Source organism: Protopterus annectens, chromosome 11.part0 (genome assembly GCF_019279795.1).
Source record: "Protopterus annectens isolate FY-2018-M chromosome 11.part0, PAN1.0, whole genome shotgun sequence".
Taxonomy (NCBI): Eukaryota; Metazoa; Chordata; order Ceratodontiformes; family Protopteridae; genus Protopterus; species Protopterus annectens.
The window spans coordinates 419,224,175-419,243,787 of record NC_056745.1 but is presented as its reverse complement, the minus strand read 5'-3'; positions in this window follow the sequence as shown (position 1 = coordinate 419,243,787).

The window sequence follows — 19,613 nt, the reverse complement described above, 5'->3', positions numbered from 1 at the left end:
TCAAGGAATCTCTGGGCATTTGTGTTTTGGCATGAGTAGTTCTTCCAGTCTATGGTTGGATAGTTAAAGTTGCCCAGGATCAGAGTAAAGGGTTGAATCTTGATAGATTCAAAGAGGTCCAGATAGGTGGAATGGGCATCTTGAGTGAAGGTTGGAGGCCTGTAGCTAGCTATGATTTGAATAGGGGTCTTATCAATGGTTAACTGCATCTGGAGTGTCTCCTGTGTGTCATACTGTTTTACCAGCCTGGAGGTGTGTGTGTGTCTTTGATACATATTGAAACTTGACCTCCTTTGGCTTTGCTGCCCACAGTTTTGGATCTGAGTGTATGATAGGATGAGTAACCAGGTAAGGCTGGGGTGCTCTCTGTAGCTTTGAATCAGGTTTCTGTGACTGCACATATGTCAGCATCAGACATTGTGGATATTGTCATGACACATGGGCAGGTATGGAGTATGTGGTGAGTGCTGTGTTTGGCTGTGTGCTGCCAGTATTAACTACCACAGGAAAATGCTGATCTGTGCACAAGGTAGATAATAGTGATTCAGAGACATGCAAATTAGCCAATAATGAGGTATTTTCTCATTGCTAATAATGTGTCTTTAAATCACAAAATTCTGCATCAGAGAAACACAGCCTTTTCCCCACAGCCCTTAACATGAGTTGTGATGTTCTTTCTGAATCCCAGGGATTATATTGAAGAAACCCTGAAAGATGTCTATGAGATGTGCATCAATGTATCTTTCAGTGGTCCTCTAACATATATAAACTTTACAATAAAAAAATCCTTACATTATACAGCAGATACAAAAGCCTCTGTCAAGGATATTATAAAAATATGACATAAAACTTGAAAAATACGATTAGGTTTAATAAAGTAAACCATGAAAAAGTTTAGCCTTTGCAGCTAAGGAAAGTTATAAATCCTTATTCAGGTATGTTAGGAAAATAAGGAACAACACCCAGCATAGCTGCAAACATATTCAGAATGGTATTAAGGTTGCCACCCATTGCGTTGTCAGTGGGACACTCACGGGTTGAGCTGCCTCATCCCGTTGCCCACTGTGCAAAGTAGTGGGACTTGTAAAGTCCTGCTTTTCAGTCACACTGAATTGCCGTGGAAAAACCGCAATTACTTCTGGCTTTTCCATGGCAATTCAGTTACATCACCAACCCAGACCTGCAGGCAAAGCTGCTGCCTGTTAGGTCCGGGTGCTTTAATTCGTGCAACAATTGGCTGCAATTCAGGAAAGGGGTGGGGATTGGGGCAGGAAGAGCCCTGCAAAGATCACGGCTGTAGGAGTGCTTTGTTTTAAGTGCTTCTACAGCTGCTAAATAAACAACCGAGATTTGTTTTTTTTTTTTCTAACAAGCCATCCATCCATCCATCCATCCATCCATCCATCCAGCCATCCATTCATCCAGCCAACCAGCCATCCAGCTAGCCCTCCATTCAATCATGCAGCCAGCCATCCATTCATTCATGCAGCCAGCCATCCATTCATGCAGCCATCCATCCATCCATCCATCCATCCATCCATCCATCCATCCATCCATCCATCCCTCCATCCATTCATGCAGCCAGCCAGACATCCATCCATTCATGCAGCCAGCCAGCCAGCTAGCCATCCATTCATGCAACCAGCCATCCATCCAGCCAGGCATCCATTCATTCAGCCATCTATCCATCAAGCTATCTATCCAGTCATTCATCCATCCAGCTGCTACTCCCACTAACCAGCTAGCCACTCCAGCAGTCAGCCAGCCATCCAGTCAGCTAGCCACTCCAGCAGCCGGCCACCTAGCCACTCCAGCAGCCAGCTAGCTAGCCATTCCAGCAGACATCAGTCGTACCCATAACAGCATCTCCTTCACTGCTTCTGTGGTGACATCTTGGTAGATGGTGTGGCCAGTGTCATATTGGCCACACCGCCATGCCCCACTTTGGCCTGCTTATAAGGTGGCAACCCTAAATGGTATCATCTATGTGGACATAACAGACATTGTCAATATACTAGCAAACAAATTCAGTGATAATTCTACCCTATAGATTTCTTTCCAAAGTTCACATATCCTTGAATTCCTTAACCCCCACTCTCTTGCTACAAAGGGATATGTATTGAAGGTACTTTCTAAGATCAAAAAATACTTCTTCCATAGGGTCTGACAATATACATGGTTGTGTAATAAACAGTAGTTAGTAAACTCTGGAAGAGCTATTACTCAAAGCATTTAACCTAAGTTTAGCTACAGGCTTTGTGCTTGACGTTTGGCACACTGCAGTGGTGATGCTACTCTACAAAGGAGGCCCTACCACCAAACTTGGGAAGCAGTGGTTTTGTCAAGGTAAAATCATGCCTAATGAATATGATTAACTTCTTTGAGAGGGTTACAAAGGCTGTTGACAGTGGACATGCTGCTCACATGGCTTATATTAGGCTGGGCAAGGCATTTGACACCATACCCTATGTTGGCATTGTAAGTAACTTTATCATCTTAAAAATAGATCCCTATGTGGTAAGGTGGATAACAAACTGTCTAAAAGACAGAGCCCATACAGTGAGAGTGGCAGGTCCCCTATCAGAAAGTTTGAAAAACAGTGGTGCCCTCTAGGGCTCAGTGCTGGGACCCCTTCTTTTCGGCATTTACTTTTTTGATCTCCTGATTGGGAACAAAGACATCTGGCTAAGTATGTAGATGACTGCAAACTGGAAATTATTGTCAAACCCCCCTCTGATACCCAAACCGCTCATCAAGAACTTACATAAATCAGTAGTGTACTGAAACTGTGCTTAAATTAATTACAAAAAGTGCTATACTGTCTTAATCTCTTGAGGAGAGAGCTATACCTTGCTTTCTATGCAACAAGAGAACCAGTTGCCCTGCATTTCTTGTATTTTCATATAAATCTTAAGCAGCATATAAATAAAATGCAGTGGGGGTATGGCCTAAGGGTGGTGACTAATAAGATGCAACTGGTCAAGGGACTCAATTGCTTTGAAATTCTTATGAATATTATGAAAACATCTGATGTCATCATCAGAATACAGAATAGATTAAGTGAAGGGTGATATCCAAAAGGAATTACCAAATATAGAACTACAACTACTTTGTATATTAATCAGAGTTCTTACTTACATAGAGTAATACAAGCTGCAGCTGAAATACAACAAACACAGTCGTATTTCAACTTTATTTAGAGCAGTTTTATTTCATGGAGTTTTTCTACCTGGATCTTCACTGACATTTCTTTCACCCAGTCAGACTTTCCTAATAAACAAATACAAATAAATAATAAATGCAGTGCTAGTCATCAAACAAGCAATAATACCAGACTGGGTGTGTGTTAATGTGTAATTGACGCATGCCCAGGGGTGTTATAAGGTTTGACACCGCAGGCAGATGGACTCTACACCCCTGGAAGGGCATTAATTACACATTAACACACACCCTGGAGGGCATTATTGTGCTTAGAGAATGTGCTCTCTGTAAAATTGTTGTGTTTTACCTGCTTATTTATTTTTTAAGTACTATTTTTTTATATATTTTTAATGTAAAATAGTTCTCTGCCTAATGTTTTAAACTTGTTGTAGTATATGTTAATGGTGTTGGAGGAAGCATTTTACATCAAACATATATAAAATAATAATAGTGCTTAAAAAATAATTAGCAAGTGAAAAACAATTTTACATACAGCTAATTTTCTCTCCCATACATACATATACAGTCTCTTCTACTTTCACACACACACATATACACACACACAGTCTCCTCTTTCATTCACACATTCGCTCACAAGATCAGTCTCACTCTCTCTCGATATCTCTCTCACACAGTCTCCGCTGCTTATATACACAAATTCAGTCACATTACTCTTGCTTTCTTTCACTCTGTCTCACTCTCTCGCACACACACACACACACACACACACACACACACATACACACACACACACACACACACACAGTCTCTCTGCTTTCATGCACACATTCACTCACACATACAGACAGAAACATAAACACACACTTTTCTGTTTCACTCGATCGATTGCTCTCTCTCTCTGTCTTTCTCTCGTACTCTCATACACGCATACACTCACACATGCTTTATTTTAATTTTTTTTTTTATTTTACACTTGCTAAACAGCAAAAACGCTGCTTAGCAAGTGTAAAATAACAGCTCACTATTATTTTTCATTGACATGCACACATACACTCAACACACACACACACACACACACACACACACACACACACACACACACACACACACACACACCTAACTTTTTTAGTTGTCTTCCTTTTTATATTTTACACTTGTTAAACAGCAAAAGTGCTGCTTATCGAGCATAAAATAATGGTGGCCGTTCTGTTTTGTCAGTATGAGCTCCACAGCGGCTTGATATGCTGCCGTGAAGCGGTGGACTCTTTCTTCTCAGCGGGCATTACTTGTACATTAATACCCTGCTGGAGAATGCTTGTTCTCCAATCAGGGTACTGATGTACAGTTTGCCCATTGTCTAATGCAAAATAATCAGAATAGAGCCATTTTGCTTCACTACTAGAGGGCAATGATGAAATGCATTTTGTCATCAATCAAAAATAAATTCAAACCAAGTAAATAAATGAACAGTAAAGGGAAAGGGCTGTCAAAATAGTACAATACTTGCTGACAAAGCTGTATACAAAGATAGCAGTCAAAAATCAAGAAGCATGCTACTGTCCAGAAGGCCAAACACTCCTACTTCAGAAACGCAGTTATAGTAACAGACCCATTGAGCTTTACTAAATGAATACAAAAAAAAAAACATATTATGACTCCAATGACATTAATAGCATTTCACAAATAAGTAAGACACAAAAGGTAATGGATCAGGATTAAAATTTTTAGGAACTAATGGCTTTACAGTAAAATTAATTATATTTATCAAGGGAAGAGAAATAAGCTGTGAAGTAAGCATTTTGCTTCTCATGCTAAGCATTCGCTTTTAACAGAAAAGTAAATTTGGGCTAACCCACAACTACCTTTGGGTAGTGTTCAATTAAGCTACATGATTCAGTGGAAGTAAAGTATAGCGTTGGGAAAATGCACATAAGCATACCGTTCAACTGCCCCAATTTTGTGTCGCATATTTGCCCCATCCCTGTGAAGTTCATGATTTGAAAGACCATATGGCTCAATCTCAACTATGTCTGGTTTTACCTCATATTTTCCCAGCCTCTTGCTAAATTTTTGAGTTACTGGTAAATCACGAAGGATTACAGTCAGTCAATAATGGGATACATTAGAGTTTGTACTTCTTCAGAAAATGCACACTAATGGAAATCCTGTTAGTCTATTAACTTTTCAAGACAATTAGAAAAAATATTTAAAAATGTTTCCTGATTCTTGTCTTTCCACCATTATTTTTCCCGGATTCTTGAGCAGTTGAAAGTTATGAAAGAGACGATCAGTACAGAGGTGCTAAGCTATTGCCTCTCCCCCTTGTAAAATTTGTAATTTTATGAAAAAGTTCTGATGATTACATTCAGTCAGTAGTGTCTGATATTGTTTAGAAAATGAGTGGTTATGCAAAACCTGTCAGGGTAATATTTAAAAACTCCCCCGATTTAGTAATGTGACCACAGCTGTAGCTTGCTCTCCAGGCACCACCTATAAATCTTCTTCAACAAAGTAAAAGTAAAATAAACAAACAAAAATCTTACATAAAGCTGCAGCAGGCTGCTTGCTGTTAATATAAAAATCAGTTTGCTACATTTTAAAACAATTCAGCCGTTACTGCAAATGCAGTATCAGCATTCACTTACTGCCACATCATTGCAGTTTAAGTTAGTCCTAGAAAAAAAAAAAAAAAAAGACAGACTGGCTGACAACCTTCATTTTAATATTTTTTTTTTGCAAGCTCGCAACCTGAACCTCATTACAGCTGCAGTTTGCAGCAATTTATTTAGTGGTAACAAGCAAAAGTTACTGTTTCCCAACTGTATCATTGAAATATCAGGAATAATTATTACATTTCTCAACTGGCCCTGATTTAGTCTCATATTTTCTTCCTGGCCCTGGTAAAAATGTGTGTTTTCCTGCAAAATATCTGAGGATTACTGACAGTCAGTAAAGAATGCTACATAATAGAGTTCTGTACTTATTCAGAAAATGCACAATGATGAAAATCCCATTGTTGTATTAACTTTTCAGCATAAGAGTACTGCTCCTGGTTCTTGAGCTAAGTTGAAAATTATGAGTCAAGAGATAGGTGCAGAGCAATGCATACAGTGCCGATATTCTTGCATTCTGTAACTTAGTCTGCATGTACTGTTAATGTAATTACAGGGATTATTGTATTTTTAAACTGATAGATTATTGTCTTAACTATTTCACCCCCCCCCAAACAATTTTCTTTCATTTACATGTGCAGCAGGTCTTTTCACAGGAAATAACAGTTCACTGATCCATTTTTCTACAAGTTCTTTTACGCACGCAACAAGTTCCAAAATCATTTCAGAACTTGCTGCATTTGTAAAGGATAACTTGTAAAAAAATACACTGTAAATAATTGCATTTTGAACTTTTAGCTCTTAAGAACTAGAGCTATTAGGAGCAAATTAGCTTTAATATTATTATCCTTAAAAATAGTTGTATGTTTCCCACGGGGAACATAAACTGAAACGGAACAGCTTGCTATGCACTCATCTAGAGAAAGTCGATAGGGAAGGAGGGGTTCCATGATGATGCAATGTAGTGGGTGTTGCTGATAAGAAAGTTGTCACTCCCCTTCCAAAAATAATTTGGACCTGAATTTTAAACACTGGGACTGTCCCTTTAATGTAGGTTCACTGAGGGATGGAGCTTGGAAGTGGATGACATGACAGTAAGGAGGAGGTTGGACTTTCCATTTATCCAGGAGACAAGATGGAAAAGCAATGCAGCAAAGCCACCTAGTTTGGGTATACTACTCAGTAGGAAAGGCTATAAATGGTGTGGGAATTGTAGTGGAAGTGAGTCTTCAGAAGGCAGTGAGGGATGTCATCAGAGATAGTGACAGATTTGCCGCAATCAAACTCCAGCCTAATGATAGGGCAGTATTCATTATCTCAGCCTATGTCCCACATCAGGCTTGTGGTAGTGTGGAAAAGAATGCATTCAGACAATAGTTGTAGGACCTACTGTATAATGCAGGACAACATGAATTGTTGTTGAGAATGGGTGACCTGAATGCACTTACCTGGGAAAGCAGAACAGGATATGAAGACTACCTATGTCCACATGGGCAGGGCAACAGGAATAAGAAAGAAAGCTCATTCTAAACATCTGTCTGGCATATGGATTGATAGTAGCCAACACATTGTTCAGAAAGAGAGGCAGTCGTGGGATCACATACAAGAGTGGCAAACATATAACTCAGGTAGACTTCTTCCTAGTAAGGAAAGGGCACCGGGGTAGAATCGGGGATTGCAAAGCCATCCCCAGTGCAACAGTTGGCCCCCAGCGTAAATCACTGGTTGCCACAATCAGCTGCAAGCAGTAGTCAAAAAAGGCTCTAAGGTCAACAGAGACCAGGTGGAAGACCTGGAAATTAACTGGAGAAGAAAGAACAACAGTTCAAGAATGTAGCACCTCAGAAAGAAGAGGAAATAGATAGAGTTGAAGAAGAATGGCAGTGCCTCCAAACATATTTGACAACTGTAGAATAGATATGCGGCCAAGCCAAGTATGGAAATAAGGTACATAAGGAAAGCTGGTGGTGGAATGCAGAAGTCCAGGAAGTCGCCAAAAGAAAGATGGCATGCAGGAAAAAGTGGGAAATAGAAAAGATGGACCAGCCTAGGAAAGAATACTGGCTGGCTAACAAAGAAGCTAAGAAAGGAGTTGCAGTAGCAAAGGACAAGGCATCACAGGCACTCTACCAGCTTCTACAAAGTGACTTAGTAGATGGCACAAATAAAATATATCAGGTTGCAAGGCAAAGACAGAAAGATAAATAAGATAGTCAGACACCCTTCATAAGAGGTACCAGCAACAACAAGCTCATCAGTCATAAGTACATCAAAGACAGATGGAAAGTGTACTTCCAGAAGCTTCTGAATGAAGAAAACCCCACAGAAAATGTACTGCCCCGGACACAGCCTACAATGATTGAAGAGGAGGGGCCCACACTAGAACAAGAAAGAACAGCACTAAGGAAAATGAAGTCAGGGAAAGTAGCAGGCTTAGATAAGGTCACAGCAGATACGATAAAGATGCTGGGTGAGATAGGGGTAGAAATGGCTTCTGAGGGTACTCATACTAATATGGATGGAAAGATGTATCCCAGATGACTGGAGAATAAGTATACTAGTAACAGTATTCAAGAACAAAGGGGACATTCACATCTGTGGGCAGTACAGAGGTAACAAGCTCCTGCCACATTGCATGAAAGTTCTGTGTTTAAATTACCTGTTTAACTGTTGTAGGCTACACACTCAAGTGTGATAGCCATTTCTGTGCATTTAAAGTGTTTTTTTTTTATTGAATCTTTTGATTGTATTTTTTCTGAAAAAAAAACAAAAAATAAATACTTGTTTTCCTGCCTTTCTAAGCTAGTATAGTCCAGTTTTCAGGTTAGTGCTGAATTCAGGGCTGTGTTACAAGTTTCTGTGTTTGCCCATACCTTACTTGGATAAAAGGAAGTTTCTCTGTTCACTGTGAGAGAGTTTTGAGCAGCCTATCTGTCCCTGGAGGAGTGGTTTCAGCCCAGAAATTAGAAGATTATTGGCCATTTTGGTCTAATTTCTCTCTCTTTCATTTCCCTGCTATAAAACCCGCATTTGCAAGGTTTTTGTGCTAGTATACAGCCGTAGCTCTCAACCTTCCATCTCCAAAATCAGGAACACTGCCCCTCAAAATGTGGAACAAATGGGCAAAATGTGGAACACATACTAATGGCTTACTAACAACTTCAACTAGAAAGGCCATAGGATGGTTAAAATATGCTGGTTTTACTTATAAAGATCTTTTAATGAATTAATATGATTCATTTCTATTTACCATGGATTTCACTTTAAAAAAATTCCTAACACTGAATGTGTGACAGAGTCTTTCAATGTGGAACATTGAGGAACTTTGAGGAACATGAACTTTTTAAGACCCCAAATGAGGTACGTTCCACGTAATGAGGTACACTTGAGAGGTATGTATACAGCTCAGCAAGCTCCTGCCTGGTGCCCTGCAGAGTTCTGCAACAGCAGAGAGACAAAAAAGAGACTTTGGAGTGATTAAGTATAATTTTTCTGCATTTTCTTGCTGTCTTTAGCTAATTCCACCTAAAATGCCGATTTTCAAGAGTTTCTGTGATTTAAAAAGCTTGTTTCAGCTACATATTGTACGTATTTTACTGCCTGCACTTTAACAAAGTCGTTTTTGTGTTTAAATTACCTGTTTAACTGTTGTAGGCTACACACTCAAGTATGATAGCCATTTCTGTGCATTTAAAAGTGTTTTTTTTATCGTATCTGCTTAATTTTCTGAAAAAAAAACAAAAATAAACTTGTTTTCCCGCCTTTCTAAGCTAGTATAGTCCAGTTCTCAGGTTAGTGCTGAATTCAGGGCTGAGTTACAAGTTTCTGTGTTTGCCCACACCTTACTTGGATAGAAGGAAGTTTCTCTGTTCACTGTGAGAGAGGGAGCTTTGAGCAGCCTTTCTGTCCCTTGAGGAGTGGTTTCAGCCCAGAAATTAGTAGTTTGTTGGCGATTTTGGGCTGATTTCTATCTCTTTCATTTCCCTGCTATAAAACCCGCATTTGCGAGGTTTTGCGCGCCAGGCAGCACCGGTTAGCTAGGTTATAACTATTCCAGGCTCCACAAAGCCTACTCTTTAATTTTTCCCATGGAACTAGACAAACTTTAAACTTAAGCACTCAAACCATTCACTTCACATCCCAGCACTTGCTCAAAACTCTTAGCAAGCACTAATAAACCTTAGCAGTAGCCCCCCCCCCCCTATACTGTAGAGAAGGACAAGGCTCTCTATTCGACCTTACCAGCCAATCAGTAAAACAGTTCACTGTTCCTATCCAGGCATGTCCAAAGGGCAGTTTCAGGTGTACTATCCGGTCCAACTGGTGAATCTGGGCATTTTGAGGCAATGTTACAATTGCCTCATGTACACAGATAACCCTCTCCTCCTTCCAGCAAACACTAATATATGCAAGAGATGCAATTATACAGAAAACTGGAGGCTAAGCTCTCTCAACCCAAGACTGGACCAGGCAGTCAAGAGAAGAAGGGAATTACTTGCATCACACTACCAGTCTCACATAGACCTATGAAACCAGCACTGGCAAAAAACACATATAAATACACGAAAACATACTCGGAGGATCTAAATAAAAATCTGCAAAAGCAACAGAGACCTCCAAAGCAGACATTCAAGCAAACTCCACCCCCAACACAAACCATGAAACACATACTTCACAAAACCAGTATACCACACAATCACAGCCCTTAAGGCAAAATAACATACCCAACACACTAGTAATTGGTGACTGTATAGTCAGGCACACTGACGTCCCACTTACTAGGCTGAACAAGGAGAAGGTTACTGTTAGCTGCCTGTCAGGTGCCAGGATCCACCACATAACACAAGCACTCAGGTCACTCTAGAACAAGTACAAATATGCCTTTGTCATTGTCCATGTTGGTGTGAATGACCTGAGCTGTACCTCCCTGGACTACATGAAAAGAGACATGGAGGAGTTCTCTGATTGCATAGCCTATCCTGCCCTCACCAAGTATGATAACACGGTATAAAGAAAAAATTATCATTTTCAACAATTTGCTAAGCTTTTGGTGTCATTCAAAGTGGATCCAGTGTCTGTCAGCCTGGGATGACATGCTCAACAAGCCACGCTGCTTCGCTAGAGATAGCTTGCACCTGTCACCCTTAGGCTTTTGAATACTGGCCAAGGCTCTTGCCACCCCCATACTGCCTTTTTTAGGCAAGGCTCAAAAGACAAACCCACCACCGTAGATAGCACAAGTTACAAAAAACTGCGGGTAATGCTACTCAATGCCAGAAGCCTAAACCTCAAAATGCATGCACACGAGGCACTTCTCAGTATGGAGAAAATCGATATATGTGCAGTAACAGAAACCAGGTTTAAGGCTGCAGAGAGCACCCCAGCACTACCAGGCTGCAACTCATACCATACATTTCGGCCACAAAACCTGGACCGAAATACAAAAGGTGGGGGAGTACCCATATTCATCAAGGATACCCACACCTCCAGGTTAGTGGCACAGCACAATGCTTCAGAGATCATCCATGTTCAACTAACAACGGGCAAAACTGCAATTCAAATTGTAGCTTGCTACAGATCACCCACCATGTCCCAGGACCACCACTCCGCATTCCTGGAAACACTGGGAAGCATAAAGGTCCCACCAAACACTCTGATATTGGGTGAGTTCAATTACCCAAACATTAACTGGGAGAACAACTTAAGTACAAACTCCCTTGCCCAACATTTCTTAGAATTTATAAACTCAAATGCCCTGGATCAACTGGTCAACATCCCCACCAGAGGTGACAACATATTGGACCTGGTTATCACCAACATGGGCAACCGGTGTTCCACACCGGAGGTCAACCCCTCACTGGTTAGATCTGACCATAAACTAATCACTCTGAATATCCACATTCCGCCACCACCCCCTGGTCAAAGAAACCACCGTGAAAAACTTTTCAATAGCAAACTTCACGTTAATTAAGACCGAGGTGGGAAGTTTCAAAGCCCACATGCTTAAGGATAATGCTGTCCAATCTGCAAAATCCTTTACTAATACACTCTATGGGCACCTACAAGAATGCACGGATTGTGCTATCCCAAACAAAACCAAGACTCACTCCTCCAAGAAAAGGAAACCAGTCTGGTGGACCCCTGCCATAAACAAGCTATACAATAGAAGGAGGAAACTAGTACAGAAAAGAGTAAAATCCCAAGAAGGAAAGACATCCCTGATCAGTATCAGCAAGAAACTACGTTCCCTCATAAAATCATCCAAGGCTAGCTTCAAAAGAAAAAATTGCCATGGACTCCAAAGATAACCACAAGACATTCCTTAGCTATGTCAAGAATCTAAGTGACAATTCTCAGATCTGTTCAGAGTTAGTGGAGAATGGCACACAATACACTGAATTGACCGATATAGCCAACATCCTGGCAGACAGGTTCAGTGCAAACTTCACCCCCCTCTCACCCCCAAAAGGGCCCATAACTATACCAGAAGAATGTAGTGCCCCTGAAATCACAGGCACTCAGGTTAAAACAACCCTCTCCAAAGCCAAAAACACAGCATCAGTGGGACCGGACGGTGTCCAAGGCTGCATCCTACACAAGCTCAAAGATGAACTAATTCCACACCCAAATACACTTTTTAAACTCAGCCTCTCCACAGGCTATGTGCACAAAGAGTGGTGCACAGCAATGGTTATTCCACTCTACAAAGGTGGAGCCACAATGGACCTCGGGAACTATTGCCCTATAAGCCTGACTAGCTTGGTCTGCAAAGCTATGGAGCACATCATCATGGATTTCATTAACAGAGACATAGGAAACCTCCAAACAGTGGACCCTACCCCAGTTCGGCATTGTTAAGGGCAAATCTTGCCTCCTAAACCTGGTGGACTTGTTTGAGACAGTTACCAAGGCTATAGATGAGGGAAAGGTGGTCCACACAGCCTACCTAGATCTCGCAAAGGCCTTCAACACAATTCCCCACTAAGGTATTATAGACAAGCTCACCAGCCTGAACATAAACCCCTACATCATGAGATGGGTTGCCAGCTGGCTCACGGACAGAACCCACATGGCAAGAGTTGCAAGAGCTAGGTCTGACTATAAACCGGTTACAAGTGGCATTCCTCAGGGCTCAGTCCTAGGACCCCTCCTGTTCGGCATATACTTCTCAGAAGTACAGGCAAGCACAGGAGGACTATGGCTGACCAAGTTCGCAGACAACTGCAAACTATGGGCTGTAATTGACTCTCCAGCTGACACCAACATCCTCCAAAAAGGTCTCACTGAGACAGATACCTGGTGTCAAAACCATGGCGTCAAGCTAATTGCCAAAAAGTGCATAGTCATCCCCTTTGGAAAAAACAAAGTGCCCACAAACTACCACATAGATGGTAGCCCCCTAAATACGGAAGAAGTAATAAGGGATCTGGGGACCCAAGTAGATAGTAACCTCTCCTTTGATAATCACATTGCCAAAGTGGTTAGAAAATCCTTCTATGTCACCCACCTAATCACAAAAGGGTTTTCATCCAGATTGAAAGAGGTCATTGGGCCCCTCTACGCATCACTCATCAGACCCATCATAGAGTACAATGCCCCATTTGGTCTGTACCATACAAGACACCTGCAACAGCTGGAAAGACCACAGAAGTACCTCACCAAGAGGCTCACTGGCCTCAAGCAGATGCCCTATGCAGCTCAACTGAAGAAACTCCAGCTGTACTCGGTTGCATACCACCTACTCAGATGTGATCTGTGCCTGAGGTACAAGGCCATGTCCAACCCAGAATTGATGGACATGCTCCACCTAAAGAAAAGCATATCCTCTCGAGCCACACACTCCAGGGATCTAAACCTCACCACAACAATAAATAGGACGTGTTGGAGGGATAGATTCATGTCCCAGAAACTTCCTCTGCTCTGGAACAAGATTCCAATCTACATTAGACAGAGCTCCTCGCTAACCCTCTTCAAGAGAAAACTTGACGAGTGGATGGGAAACAGAAAGCTTACCCCAGGGATCACTTCAATGGCTCTGCTGGACAGAGGTTCAGGGAACTAATGTAAGGGGGCGGCGAAAGCCAATACATTCCGGCTAGGCTTATAAATGCCTTCGGGCAGATAGCCTAGTACCTACCTATGAACCTATGAATGATAAACAAATATGCAAAGTAGTAGAAAGTAAGATGGGAGCTTAGCAGTTGGGATTCAGATGAGGATGCAGCACAACTGACCCAATGTTTATAGTAAGACACATACTTGAGAAGAAGCAAGAAATGAGGAAAGAGTCCAAATGGTTGTTCTTAGACTTGGAGAAAGCATATGACAAGGTCCCAAGAAAGCTGATTTGGGCAGTACTGTAGTGGTTCAAAGTCAGTCAAGTCATTGGTGGAATTAGTGTAAGCTGTTTACAAGGTTAAAATTACTCAAGTATGCATAGTGTTCAGCCTAAAAGAGGAGTTCCCAATTGGGAGTGGGCGTGCATTAAGGTTCAGCTTTGAACCCACAGCTGTTCATACAGGTGATGGATTACATTAGCAAACAGGTCAGAGGGGACAAATCAATAAAGTTGCTGTATGCAGACAATGTGGCGTTATAGGCATACTGAGCAAGAGCTTCAGCAAAGGATAGGGGAATGGAATGCAAAATTGAAGGCACATGGGATGAAACTTTGGACAACTAGAACAGTTGTAATGGCGGAAAATGGAAAAATCAGAACAAGTTGAGAACTGAAATAGAAGGGAAAATAGTGGAACAGGTTAATGGCTTCAAGTATCCGGGTATTTGAGGAGAAGAGAAGTTTGAATAAGGCGGTCAAAACTAGAATCAGAAGGGCTGAAGCCAACTGGTACATAATGTCAGGTGTAGCGTATGACAGAGGAATGCCAAAGAAGCTTAAAAGTAATGTGTACAAACCAGTGGTGCAACCATTACTGCTGTATTGTACAGAAACATAGGCAGTAAAGGCAGAGCAGGTCAGGAATCTAGACGTGATGGAGATGAAGTGCCCAAGACAGGTGGCAGGATGTATACTGTGGGACAGATGAAGAAATGAGGTCATAAGAACAGAAGCCAAAGTAGCTCCAGTTGCAGAAAAAGTCAAAGAGAACAGGTTATGATGGTTCAGGCACACGTGTGTAAAAGCAGAAGACAATATGTTAAAGAACATTTGGAACATGCAGGGAGAAGGCAAGAGGAAGCAAGTGCTTCTGACAAAGAGGTGGATGAATTATGTAAGAGAAGACCTGTAACAGTCAGGTATGAGTGTCTAAGAAGGTAGGAGAGTGGCAATGAATCGAGTGAGATAGCAACAGTTGGCACAATGCCTCAACCCCATATAGAAAATGGGAAAAAGGGGGTTGATGATGATGATATATGATTACATGTTATTACATTGCCAAAGAAATTTCATTGATGGTAAATATGTCGTAAAAGTTTTTTGGTGATAACTTCATCAAAAAAAAACCATCAAAGTAAGGTGATTGCATATGAAACAAATACATTTATGAGCACCTAAAATAACCAGAAACTTTGCTTTTACATAGGTAGCATTGTCCCCACACACCCAGAAATTAAAAACTCTAACTTTACAGTCGTACCACCATGGAGAATGAAGATATAATATGACCCCTCATAGTAATGATAACATTTACAAAAAAAAAAAAAAAAAATGTGGCAAGTGATGAATGCATACTGCAACTACATCTACTGCATTCACACGCACGCGCGCGCATACACACACACACACACACACACACACATATATATATATATATATATATATATATATATATATATATATGTGTGTGTGTGTGTGTGTGGGTGTGTGTCTGTAAGGCTTAATCAAAACTATATGCAGCCTATAAAAAATCAGCAAAGAGGTATTTAATGAACCGTTCCCTCATAAAAAGACTTCCCCTTAATGATATAGTTGAACATTTCAACACCACCTTTTTAAGCATTCTTAACTCCCTAGCCGATCAGCGAACAAAAAGAAAAAAAAGTAACCATGCCTCATGGCTCACCAAATCACATAAAATTGTAATGAAAGGCAGGGACAAAGCATGGACTGCCTGACTAAAGAATAAAAATGACATAAATCTTCAGTTATACAGACACCTCCTCCATCAAACAAAAATACAAATATTGCATGATAAAAAAACATACTATTCCTACATTCAAGATTACCACAAAAACAACCCTAAGAAATTCTGGTCCTCTGTAATGTCACTGCTCAACCCATTCGTTCATAGGTTCATAGGTAGATACTATGCTATCTGCCCGAAGGCATTTATAAGCCTAGCCAGAATGTGTTGGTTTTCGCCACCCCCTTAGGTTAGTTCCCTGTGTCCAGCAGAGCCACTGATGTGATCCCCGGGGTAAATTTTGTTTCCCATCCACTCATCAAGGTTTCTCTTGAAGAGTGTTAGCAAGGAGCTCTGGCTAATGTAGATTGGAATCTTGTTCCAAAGCATGGGAAGTATCCAGGACAGCAATCTATCCCTCCAGCACGTCCTATTTATTGTTGTGGTGAGGCTTAGATCCCTAGAATATATGGCTCGAGGGGATAAGGTTTTATTTAGGTGGAGCATGTCCATCAATTCTTGGTTGGACATGGCTTTGTATGTCAGGCAGAGATCACCTCTGAGTAGGCGGTATGCAACTGAGTACAGCTCGAGTTTCTTCTGTCGAGCTGCATAGGACATCTGTTTGAGGCCAGTGATCCTCTTGGTGAGGTACTTCTGTTGTCTTTCCAGCTGCAGGTGTCTTGTAAGGTACATCCCAAATGGGGCATTGTACTCTATGATGGGACTAATGAGTGATGAGTAGAGGGGCACAATGACCTCTTTTGATCTGGATGTGAACCCCTTTGTGATTAGGTGGGCCACATAGAAGGATTTTCTAACCACTTTAGCAATGTGATTATCAAAGGAGAGATTACTATCTACTTGGGTCCCCAGATCCCTTGTCATGTTTTCCGTATTTAGGGGACTACCACCTATGTGGTAGTTTGTGGGTACTTTGTTTTTTCCAAAGGGGACTACTATGCACTTTTTGGCATTTAACTTAAGGCCATGATTTTGACACCAGGTATACATCTCAGTGAGACCCTTTTGGAGGATGTCTGTGTCAGTCGGAGAGTCAGTTATAGCCCCTAGTTTGCATTTGTCTGCGAACTTGGTCAGCCATAGTCCTCCTGTACTTGCTTGTACCTCTGAGAAGTATATGCCAAACAGGAGGGGTCCCAGGACTGAGCCCTGGGGAGCACCACTTGTAACCGGTTTAGCGTTGGACCTAGCTCCTGCAACTCTCACCATGTGGGTTCTGTCCATGAGCCAGTTGTCAACCCATCTTGTGACATAGGGGTTTATGTTCAGGCTGGTGAGCTTGTCTATAATACCAGAATGGGGAATGGTCTTGAAGGCCTTTGCGAGGTCTAGGTAGGCTGTGTGTACCACCTTTCCCTCATCCATAGCCTTGGTAACTGTCTCAAAGAAGTCCACCAGGTTCTGGAGGCATGATTAGCCCTTAACAAAGCCGAACTGGTCCAGTATTTGGAGGTTCCCAATGTCTCTGTTAATGAGTTCCATGATGATGCGCTCCATAGCCTTGCAGACCAAGCTAGTCAGGCTTATAGGGTGATAGTTCCTGGGGTCTGTTGTGGTTCCACCTTTGTGGAGTGGAATAACTATTGCTGTGCATCACTCTATGGGTACGTAGCCTGTGGAGAGGCTGAGTTTGAACAGTGTGTTTAGGTGAGGGGTTAGTTCATCTTTGAGCTTGTGTAGGACGCAGCCTGGGACACCGATCAGTTCCATTGATGCTGTGTTTTTGGCTTTGGAGAGGGCTGTTTTAACCTGAGTGTCTGTGATTTCAGGGTCTCTACATTCTTCTGGTATGGTTATGGGCCCTTTCCGAGGTGAGAGGGGGGATGAAGTTTGCACTGAACCTGTCTGCCAGAATTATGGTGATATCAGTCAGTTAAGTGTATTTTGTGCCATTCTCCACTAACTCTGAGCAGATCTGAACATTGCCACTTAGAGTCTTGACATAGCTAAAGAATGCCTTATGGTTATCTTTGGAGTCCTTGGCAATTTTTCTTTCGTAGCTCGCCTTGGATGATTTTATGAAGGATCATAGTTTCTTGCTGATACTGATCAGGAATGTCTTCTCTTCTTGGGATTTTACTCTTTTCTGTACTAGTTTCCTCCTCCTATTGTATAGCTTGTTTATGGCAGGGGTCCACTCCTTTTCTTGGAGGTGTGAGTCTTGGTTTTGCTTCGGATAGCATGATCCATGCATTCTTGTTTATGCCCATAGAATGCATTAGTAAAGGATTTTGCAGCTTGGACAGTGTTATCCTTTAACATGGGGGCTTTGAAACTTTCCACCTCGGTCTTAAGTAATGTGAAGTTTGCTTTTGAAAAGTTTTTCACATGGTTTCCTTGTCCGGGGGTGGGGGTGGAATGTGGATATCCAAAGTGATTTGTTTATGGTCAGATCTAACCAGCGAGGGGTTGACCTCCGGTGTGGAACTCCAGTCGCTCATGTTGGTGATGACCAGGTCCAATTTGTTGTCACCTCTGGTGGGAGTGTTGACCAATTGATCCAGGGCGTTTGAGTTCATAAATTCTAAGAAATGTTGGGCAAGTGAGTTAGTACTTGAGTAGTTCTCCCAGTTAATGTTTGGGTAATTGAAATCACTCAATATTAAGGTGTTTGGTAAGACCTTTATGTTTGTTATTGTTTCCAGAAATGCGGAATGGGGATCCTGGGACATAGCGGGTGATCTGTAGCAATCTACAATTTGAATTGAAGTTTTGCCCGTTGTTAGTTGCATGTGGATGATCTCTGAAGGATCTTGCTGTGCCTGGTAGTGTGGGGTGCTCTCTGGAGCCTTAAACCAGGTTTCTGTTACTGCACATATATCGATTTTCTCCATACTGAGGGGTGCCTCGAGTGCGTGCATTTAGAGGTTTAGACTTCTGGCATTGAGTATCATTACCCTCAGTTTTTTGTTACTTGTGCTATTTACGGCGATGGGTTTGTCTTTTGAGCCTTTCCTAAAAAAGGCACTAATTCTCAAACTTTGTGGCTAGCACTTAAAGTACAGAGGAAGGCCTCTAAGCTAACAGCTAAATATCAGATAAAGAAGTGAGAAGATCACCACCCCCTCTTATAGCAGAGACACACAGCACACACTATTCAGTGAAACACCCAATTAGGTAACAGAAAAAAATGAAATACAGCACTTTTAAAACTGCCAGTTTGTACTTAACTTCAGCTTCTAATGCAGGTGATTATAGCCAACCACGTCTCTCAGAAGTTAAGCATAAAATGAATTCTCAAACTTTGTGGCTAGCACTTAAAGTGCAGAGGAAGGCCTCTAGGCTAACAGTTAAATATCAGATAACAAAGAAGTGAGAAGACCACCACTCCCTTTTATAGTAGAGACACACAGCACACACTATTCAGTGAAACACCCAATTAGGTAACAGAAAAAAAGAAATACAGTACTTTTAAAACTACAAGTTTATACTTAACTTCACCTTCTAATGCAGGTGATTATAGCCAACCAAGTCTCTCAGAAGTTGAACATAAAATGTTACCTAATTGTGTGTTTCACTGAATAGTGTGTGAGGGGTCAGAAGTAAGCATGTCTGTTACATTAGGATATTTTTGCATTCCTAAGATCACTGCATGGTCAATTGATTCCATTCTGACCTCAAAAAAAAGGCAAATAGACCACCACCCAATTTGTCTCCCCATCATCACTGTTATGTCAGGCTGGTAAGTCACCAGTGCCCTCAACAGTTGCTGCTGTAATAGAACACCATT